The 9,962-nt window shown below is 34.3% G+C and overlaps 1 long non-coding RNA gene across 1 annotated transcript; it reads left to right on the forward strand.

The window, feature by feature from the left end:
* The first annotated feature begins 1,688 nt into the window (after nt 1–1,688).
* LOC138320719 (uncharacterized) lies at nt 1,689–3,841 on the forward strand. The gene is made up of 3 exons (XR_011208238.1): nt 1,689–1,875; nt 3,010–3,114; nt 3,673–3,841. It is a non-coding gene; the product is annotated as an uncharacterized lncRNA (long non-coding RNA).
* Nucleotides 3,842–9,962: the final 6,121 nt, after the last annotated feature.

The following is a 9,962-nucleotide window of genomic DNA, read 5'->3' on the forward strand; positions in this document are numbered from 1 at the left end:
GAAAAATGATGAAATTCCTCTTGGTTTCCAGCTTTTTCATTGCGCTATTATCACAGAAACGTCGTTATGCGTCAAAATTTATGAAGTCATCTACAATGTGCGCTGCATGTATTAACGACATCACGTTATTGTCTAGCGCGTGTGAGCTGTCTTACACCCCCCTGTGTAAGATAGAGATATCTTTTCCCTAGCAACCATAGGATATCCCTGTGAAGTATGGGAGAAAATGACACCCATGACGGTAATGTTCTTACCACCTCCATAACAAAAACCTCACTGGTAACTTATTCTCATTTCAGAAATATTTCTCTGGAGCAAGCAGGAATAAAACCTCCAAAAGCTTACAAAACAGGAACCACTAAGCGAGATCAAAAGTAGCCGCTCAATATTTGTGGAATTAAAAAATAGTCTTAGATGAAAGGCCTAACCATCTATAATCTAAACTAATTAAAGGTTTCCCTAAGCGGCGGTCCCTCGCTCCGCAAGCGATTTAATGCAGTCGCTCCAGCAGAATTCGATCCCGCTGGCAGCGAGATCATCCATTTTTTTTAGAGAAGCTCCGGTAGCGATCCCGCTCCGGCAGCGAGATCATCCGCGGAATCCGGCAGCGATCCCGCGGCGGTCCCGCTCTCCGCAGCGATATGATCCCGCTGGCAGCGAGCTTCGGTAGCGATATGATACACTTCGCTCCGACAGCATCGCTTTTCGGCATCGATTTCACCAAGCGATCTGTTGGTAGATATTGACATCGTTTCAGCTTTGACAAACATGCCGCGATGATTACTTAGCATGACACAATCTAAAACTAAAGGGGACGAGTATAGTTAGCTAACGAACTAAACCTTCTTCAACTTGCTCATCGGAAACTATGAAGAAATTGTTTTAAAATAGAATGATGTGTTAACACGTGCTTTGTGAATCAATCCTATTCAGTATTTAATAAAATATACTATTGATAATATATACAGTATATGTCCATGTGTTGTCTTTCCAAAATTTGACACTAATTCAAGATTTGATATATACTGATCTATTATTAGAATGTGTCGTATTGTTTCGTCGTTTTTTATCAAAATACCCCGTTTTTGGCATGATGACATACAAATGGTTGTGAAGACAAATTCAAACAATATGCATATGGCCTGTAATTCAAATGTCTTTAACTAACTGGTATTTTTTACCATCTGAATGATGTTTTTACGATATTGCCTCTTTTAGTTTATACTCAGAATATATACAGTAGATATTTTTTAACCAATTCCAATTAATGGTCAGATAATTCCTCTCAAAATCCTTATTTACTTTTACCATGCAACGTTATAGAATGCTTTGCTTCATGTAATTACATGTATACATGTAGTTTATTTATTATGTAAATTGTCTAAGTACGCCATCATTAGCTGGACATACCTAACGTTTGATGAAAATATTATTTGTATGAAGTGTTTTATACGATGCAAATTGTTTGACACTAAGATAAAAATAAAACAATTGACTGGATGTTGTTACTTGTCCTCGATATCTTCACTGTGCAATATATATTTATCTGGAAAGACCTGAAATCGACCAGCGGGGAAACAAAATACGATGAATATGCCTGTTCAATGTAAAAATACCAACTTCGCATATTCCAGCCAAAACGGTAAGTGCCTGTCATTATATTCATTTTTTTCGATCCCTTCTTTACTAGTGCTGATAATCATTTTTCAGAGTGTAGGACCGCCATCTTTGCTGTTACTAGCTAAAACGATGTACCATGAACCCTGTTTATTGGAGAATGGCATAGTGATATGTCATGTAAAGGAAAAATATTCTCAACTATCAAAAGAATAGTGCAACGATTTTTCACTTTGCAATTGTTCACGCTAAAATGAAGTGAGTACTCCTTTCAAGATCTAGACGCGATCACTTGGAGTATCAGTACATTTTATTTTATTTGAGTGTCACATATCAAAATCACATAAAAACAACCGAGTTTTCATCAGAGTACTAGTACATATGAAAATATTATGATAATGATATCCACACAAACTGACTTATGAGACACTAATTTGAAGTAAAAAAAAAAGGAAAAAACACACACATACACAATTATGTCACACCGAAACGGGTAAAAGAAGTAAAACTGAAAATGAATTGACCGATCGCCATGTGTAATATAAACACGTCTCGTGCTCGCAAACGCACGTGTTTCTTTTCAATGTCGGAGCATACATCGTAGCACACACAATACAAAATGCAAAGTCATGATGCGACTTGACTGACAGCTGGCGATCTGTCAATTATATGAAGTTAAAACACATATTTTATAAGGTACATGTAATATTTACCTAGCATGTTTTGTATGGGCGGACTGTAAGTTATGATTATCATCAAGTTCAAAGAAATGAGGATTAAAATTAAAAACACAATTATAAAGATCGCTTCTAAAATATCAGTTATTAGTTAACAGTTGTCGGACTCCTAAGATATCCGCCTTTTGGTATCAGAATATATATTGTGGTAACGAGACTTATTTGGTGCGTGACGTAATCGACCCGCAGCTCATCACTATCAATATTTGCATACAGCGCCCGACACGCCTACCTGTGATTTTCAAAACCCGTTTCATAACCATTATTGGTCAACTTACACTCATATACATATCATGATATACACACTACATGTATGTCGCATTCGGATGCATTATGCAAGAAAAAGACAAAACCCAGAAAAAATATCATTACTGTTTATTTATTTGTTCATTTATCTTAAGGTGTTTTAACTACTTGTTCGACGAAATTCGTCGTTCTAAGTAAGATAATAAGAATTAATCATGAGGATGATTAAAATATACATGTATATATATAATTAGGTTTACGAAATTGTTGTGTCCCCTTGGAAATATAGGATGAGTAGCAACGTTTAATATTAAAATAATTTCAATTTTTACATGTTATGCGATTACCATTCTTTGTATAATTCTCATTATTAAAATGCGATACTTTGCACATTTACGTCCTCGTGCAGATACGGATCCAGATACGCCGGAGGAGACGCCATCGGGGATCGTTATTTTCAGCGTTCAAAATTAACGCCTGTCCATCTGCCCTTGACCGGCAATTTTATAGTCAGGTAGACAATTTGTATAATGTAGCTGGTCCTTTGACAGGCAACTTTTGGTCCAGATAGAAGATATAAAAAAACATAAATGGCAGTAGAATTGAAGAAAGGTTGAAGATCAAACTGTACAAAACAAATTTTGGTAATATTCTGGTTTTCGGCCAATTTTGTTAAGAGCCTACGATACTAATACGGATATGCAGATATATTTTGTTAGTAAAACTATTACTTTGCTAGTAATTATGTAAGCTATAGAGATGAATTGTAACTTTGTAAGGACCAGTAACTTTTAGGGTCAGCCGGTCCTTAGGACCAGCAGGAAAAAATTATTTAAGGGAGAACAATGGTTATTTTGCCGATTTGTTATCTGGAACGGTTTTTTTTTCTTATAAATAAATGTAACCTGGTTATACTAGGCAATATATCGCTCGGCTGGAGAGAACTTCTTTTAGCTCGATCGGTTGAGCGTTTAGTAATCCAAGGTCCCGAGTTCGATCCCTGGCAGAGGCAGGTATTAAAATTTTGTCTTGAACTACAATTTGTCTTACCGTTTTCTTATATGCTTTTCAGTTAAAAATGGCAATCAATGAGGAACCAACTGCGATGAACGACCTAAACCTGTACAATTTTACCTGGATACGGAGGCTGGCTGAAGATAGAGGATTATATATATTTAATGGGGATACAACTTTCGTTTAGATTTCTTACTTTTGCAATTTCTAAAGACAGCTGGAATAAGTAACACATAATTGTTATAATCATCTTACTGATTTTTTTATTTTTTTTTTCACTTCTGTACTTCTCTCTCTCCGTTTTAGTGTACACGGAATGGTTTGATGTATAAAACTTGCAAAACGCACCATTGGATAAAATTTAGAATGGACAAAGTACGATTTCCATTACGGTATTAGAGATAATGCGACTTTTCTTAGAACACACCTGAAGCCCCAAGCTTTGAACCCCGACCTGTGACGTCATGACGGGATCGACTCTACAGACTCTAAAGTAATAGCTATGTTCAAAATGTAATTACTTTTTGTGTCCATTATGATATATATTCATTAAAAATGAAATTATTTGAAAGTAGTAGCTCTATTCAAAATCTACTACAGGATGTATGCATTCTGATATACAATGTGTGTTTATTATTTAAAATACATATAATACAAAATATCAAGCGGTTTTTTCCCTTTACATAAAGTGGGGTATCACATAAAGTACATACCTATAAAACTTGAAAAGTTTCATGAAACAGCCTATAGCCTCACCTGTAATTATCTCCTATTGTTCTGTCTTTCACACGTAGTCTCCATTGGCCAACAAAATACCTTACCTGTATACCTAAATATTCAGAATAATGGCTAAGTGTTGAACCTTATGCATTATGTTGCGATAAGTTGTAAACACTTAAACAAAATAAAGAATCTGAATCTGAACATCGATTTGTAAGGCACAAATACCTTGTACATGTCCGATACATGTTTAATATATTCTCAATCACAGATATAGTTCGGAATACACTTGGAAATAGGGATTTATACCATACATATATTGATGTACCTATCGTAGATGAATTGCCATCTCTGCATAATTATACACAATAAAATGTTACATAATAAGTATATCCGCGGTGTTTAGAACTACATATACATGTACACGATTATTATATTGCTAATCACTTTGTCATTTAATTCTTGACTATCTTTGTCATTTGGGCAGTTAATTCTAACTGTAAATTTGCGCGTTCTAATTCTATATAACAAGTTTTTGAGAACCGTCATATCACAAATATTTATAATTATCAGGAGTGGTATTTTTCGACCAATTTGGTTTTGATGAAATAAATTCAGCCTTCATATAATACAGTACGAACGACTTATTGATATTTTCGCTCAAGTTTCATTCATTAATAATGTCTTTACTTTGAAAATAAAACATACACGGATCAGCAAAACAAAAAAAAAATGAGGCTGAAAATGTCAAATGTCTTATACCAATAGCAGATATCAAGTATTGAAATCAGAATACTTCCGAATATAGCCAATGTCGTGCTTTAATCTCTATACACTCGTATACTTGCTGTAACTAAAAAACGCGTGGTCAACCCTGGCTAATTAGGGGGCTAACCAGATTATGTAAGAAGGGTGTTTAGTGACCTGTATCACGCTTTGTTGATTAGCACACGTCACGTGTTCAAAATATCAGTCCACAGGTAAGTTTATAGATGGACCATCATGTAATTGCCGTATAATGTCATATTCGTAAACAATTATAAGTCCTTGGTTTACAGTAAAAATATACCGTTCGTACATAACATATACAAATGTAACAAGTGTATCAAGCACTCACATGTATTTACTTCAGAAACACCCAATGTATGGCACTTCAGCATCCATGTACATGTACATGAAGATATATGTTTCTGTGTTACATGTATATGTATTTTTATACCAATAACTGCAAAATTATTTACATATGGCATGTCGAGCAAGAACAATGCAAATGTAATGCACAATGTCAGGAATTTAACATTTCTGATAGTTGCTAGATATTTCCGGATATCCAATTCTTTAACCAATAATGATAATCTATATGACCAAATAAACTGTACTGTGAAAACTGTTGAGGAGATTGTTTAAAAAGAAGAGAAACACGTTTTACAACTATAAAATGAATTGTGTATTATATAATTCAAACTCGCAAGTTTTTTTTTTCTTTTTTTTTTTTTTTTTTAACCCCCCGCCCTAATTTTTTGTCCTATGATCTGCGTGTATTGAACAACGAAATACATTATATACATATTTTGTTTCTTTTCGTTATGTTGAATTGGTTCTTGATTATACAGAAACATGTTCAAATGGATGATTAAATATGACCATTTTTTTCCTGAATTCTTCTCCTTTTAAATTACATAGTGAAAATTGAATATTTCTCGAAGTTTGATAATTAAGTAATTTGTTAAAACAGAGATTAGATTTCTAGTCAAAAAGATACCGAGCCGTGCATGGTTTTAAAGTTTACGCAAGGCAGAGATTAATGATAATTTCATTATTAAAATCTCTGCACAAGGTGATGCCTTTAGACAGCTTATACATGTGTATTTAGAGCCTACTGTATAGACCACTACAATCCGCAGGTGTCACAACACTTGACCATTAACCGACTTATTAACAACATAATTATGGGTAATTGGAAGTCGTGGGAAACATCCTGTAGCTTTCGCTGACCACAGGGGGTCCATCTCCATCCATACAGGTAAGAGTGACACGCGAGCTGATCCTCTGGTTGTACCTGGAAAAACAAAGTACATGGAAAGTGTCACTCAAACTGATACTACGACCAATCAAAACAATGCCCGCTCATCAGTCGGTGACTCTGTTGTCATGGCCTTGACTATTATCCAGTTTTATATGTCAACACGCACGAAGAAAATAATTTTCAAGAATGAGTACCAGGTTTAGTTTTAAGTACTGCTAGTAACGACAGTGACCACTGTGCACACACACGGTCTACGTTAAAAAAGCTATGTTTTCAATCAAATGAAGTTGGTGATGGAAACTTAATTCCATAAGCAGATAAGCCGAGTTCTATATATTAATCAAGGTTAATCACATTTTTACATTCGGTATATTACACCACGACAGAGACATACATAGTATACCTATCTAAAATCTCTTGCGAAAGGATAGACCATTTGATTATTTACTCATGATTACATGATAAGAACTGTGAATACAACTCGTCGCTGTTTTCTGCCAGGTAAGGTAAGGTCACTTAATATCCGAGACATAAGAAACATATATTATTTTTCTTGAGAACATATATTGGTATAAATAGCTATCTAAAATCTCTATATGAAATAAAAACAATTTGATTGTAGTCGATTGATTGATATCAATTCCACTGGGATTTACCAACCTACACTCGGTATACAAGGGAGTCCATACAGGGATAGTCACAGGTAGGTCTGATCAATTCCAACCAACCACAGGTAGGTCTGATCAACCAACCGTGAAATAACACACCCGTGTCAATGGTTGTCCCATGCCTTGTCCTGGGGCGTTGTAGTACAGGTGTGAAGGCTATGTTACATAATTACACCGGACACCTGAGAATATGATCGTGAATGATTGAACAATTTAAAGTGCAACATTGGAGCGGTAGGAACTACCACGTGCACGCGGCCAGTTTATTTGGTTATTGTACGCAAAAAGCAAAGCTAGAATAAAACTAGAATAGTAAGTTTCGTATTCAATTTCGAGACCTCACATGAACCAAGCACTTAAAATCGTATACGTACTACATATGTATGCAGGGTGCTAGTTGCAGACCACATATTAATAGTTACAACATATATCTCAAGTTCCTTGTTCAACATTTATATTTGCATGTCGTTCTAAAGAGCCTGAATACATATGTAAGTTATGTTTGAATAGTTATTTATCGTTGAAAATGCCAACCAGAACCACATTACATATGGTATCGAGAATCCTAAAATACTTAAAAAGTGTATGCTTAAAATATGATGAAATGTAACTATCAATTGACTATTTTGCATAGATCATAAAAGTGAATCTCAGAAAACATCTGACGAAAAAAATATTCAAAATACTAAACTTTTTGACTCTGAAAACTGAGACGAAATTCGAGATTTAGACACTGTATAATGCATATAGGCTGCCGTGCGCTTGGAACAGCCGTAAGGTGCTTAGTAAGCTTTTAATATGAACAACATGCGAAATCAATAGTAAGGAAAAATTTCTACTTCTCATTGTTTTGTTTAATCCAAACTGATTTCTGCTTAGAATGGATTTGTATCGCTTATTATTAAATGTAACCCTTATTCATGAATAGTCTGTTTCCTTAATTATCAAAGTATCAATTTATATTGCCCGCTCTGTGCATACTTTTTTGCATAGTATAAATATATACTATCTGTATTAGGGGCCATTATATCATTTTATATTTATCTTGTACGTACAACTTAATAAATATATATATACGTACAAGAAAGTACATGTATCATGAACGTACAACTCAGTATCTATGGCTTGTACATGTACGTACAAGATAACACCTAATATATATATAAATGAATAAGTATAAATAAAATGACATAGTGGCCCTAATACGCCGCCGTGGGCTTTAGATGATACGTATATTTTAAAATTTAAAAGCATGTTTTCGTGATTTACTGAAAAAGTCCTTTCCTATCATTATAATACCATCAACATATTGGTGATGACTTACTACCTATATCTACACCCGTAGACCAATTCAAACAAATTTGCCTAATAATCCATCCAATCTGTTTGTAATAAAGCTGTAATAAAATCGTTTGAATGTTTAAATTTTATGTATGTTCAGAAACTTCTACACATGATATGTTCAAAGGCCTATTGAACTCAGTTTCTGTCAGCTGTCAAACTAATGTCAAAACTTCTATTCTTCTGACCATAAACATATATCGACATTCTCAAAATGGTTTATTTATTCTAACACTGAAACACGATCGTAAGAGGTTTGGAACAATGTGATACTTGCGTCTATAGGAGAACTGTTGGTAATTATACGACAAAAGATGGGTAAGAGCTTCTGAGAAACTTTGAAATTACATGTATATCGCTGAAAATATCATCAGTTAAAACTAATGACGCAATATCAATTAACTATGCGATATTGTGTATACGTCATGTACATAAATGTATATCTGGATAATAATGTCGGTCACAATGTCTTCCTTTCCCGATGATTTCAATATAACTGCGTTTCGAAATATATATTTCTGGTTCAATCCTATATACCCCGTGACTTCCGGTAGAGATAGACTATCAAAAGATTTAAAATACAAATGAAACTAGAAATTTTTGTTTTATGATTTAGACCTCGTAAGCCAGACAGAAGTAACCAAATGATGTCAACGAGGTCAGTTTATTAATTCTGATCATGGAATCACTGCTTATTCGTGTTTGTGTCATTATAAAGATATAAAAAGCAAGACCATCAGCGTGTGAATGTCATTATGACACATGTATTCATCTGCTAAATTTTGTGGACAAAATTGTTAAAGGGTTAAAATCTAGATGCAGATAGTTGTGCATAGATCTATTTAGTTTTTATTAGAAAATATAAAGCGTACCAAGTAGTACACATGATTATTGATCATTGAGTAATTTCACCAACGTACGTTTTGGAATCCATGTCAGATTTAAGACTATTTATATATGTTTTCCGAGTATTTTGTTCTGCTATATATTTGAAAATTATAGCTTGTTTTTAAAAAAAATGTCATTATCAACAGGGACATGTGTAATCAAAACAACATAATCCTTGATCCCGGTATACGTTGGCAATGCAACTATACAAAGTACATGAAAGTCTCCGCGTTAACTTCACGTTGTTAAATACACTTACGTAATTGAAACGTACATGGTATGGATGTAAAGAGTAAAGGCTCTTTCATTCTTCCGGAATCGTTATTTTGTATAATAGATAATATGATTTCCCGATATTTCACTCTGTACTTGTATATGTCTGTTCCAAATAAATGTCACAATGACCTTATTCAACTACAAGATACTACAAAAGGAATTTGTACTTACCGTGAACATTCAGCGTAATTCTAACATCTTCCTGTAAACAATTCATTTATGTGCACATATAGTCTTGTTGTCGATTCTTTTCCATTTTGTTAAAATAGATTATGAATATGAAAAAAGAAAATGATATACATTGTATAAGACTTACCATGCCATGACTTTTCGAAACTGCTTAAATGTCGTACTAGTAACTGTTCCCGCTCCGAGACAGATATGATCGGCGGGCGAAATCCGCTCTGAGGGCGAGCGGTCTCACGCTCC

This window comes from Argopecten irradians, chromosome 4 (assembly GCF_041381155.1).
Source record: "Argopecten irradians isolate NY chromosome 4, Ai_NY, whole genome shotgun sequence".
NCBI classification, from domain to species: Eukaryota; Metazoa; Mollusca; class Bivalvia; order Pectinida; family Pectinidae; genus Argopecten; species Argopecten irradians.